Raw genomic sequence first — 566 nt, forward strand, 5'->3', positions numbered from 1 at the left:
CTGGCCCAGCACCTCCAGTGCAGGACCCTTCAAACTGGTGGCAAGCTGAATGGCTCTTTGCCCCTCATCCCAGTCGTTCTGGTCAGCCAGCATCTCAAACTGAATTCGGTAGGCCTCCCAAGACACTTTGCCATCGAATTCCTGTGGCTTCTTCCTAATGGGGACTACACAGCTACTTTGAACCCCAGGAGACCCGGGCCCAGATGTCGGAGCATTACGAGATGGCGCAGCAACAGTAACTACATCAGGTTTAGCAACCTTTGGCTCGGCAGCACAAAATTTCTCCATGTACTCCATTCTCTTGTCAAGCCTGTCCTTTTGTTGTTTGCACCATGCGACATCGCCACTCATTCCATTGAACTCTTCCTTAAACTACTGGTGATCTCCTTGCAACCGCTGTTGCTCATTCATGAGTTCAGTAAAACTCTGTTACTGTTCCTCCAGCATTCGCAAAATTGTGGCCAGGGATATCTCTTCCTTCCTTGCCTGGCCCTTCGTACGTGCCCCTTCCGAGGCCATAGCGGATAACTGACTCACTGCAGCAAATTAATCCCACTTCTGACACC

Source organism: Octopus bimaculoides, chromosome 10 (assembly GCF_001194135.2).
Source record: "Octopus bimaculoides isolate UCB-OBI-ISO-001 chromosome 10, ASM119413v2, whole genome shotgun sequence".
NCBI classification, from domain to species: Eukaryota; Metazoa; Mollusca; class Cephalopoda; order Octopoda; family Octopodidae; genus Octopus; species Octopus bimaculoides.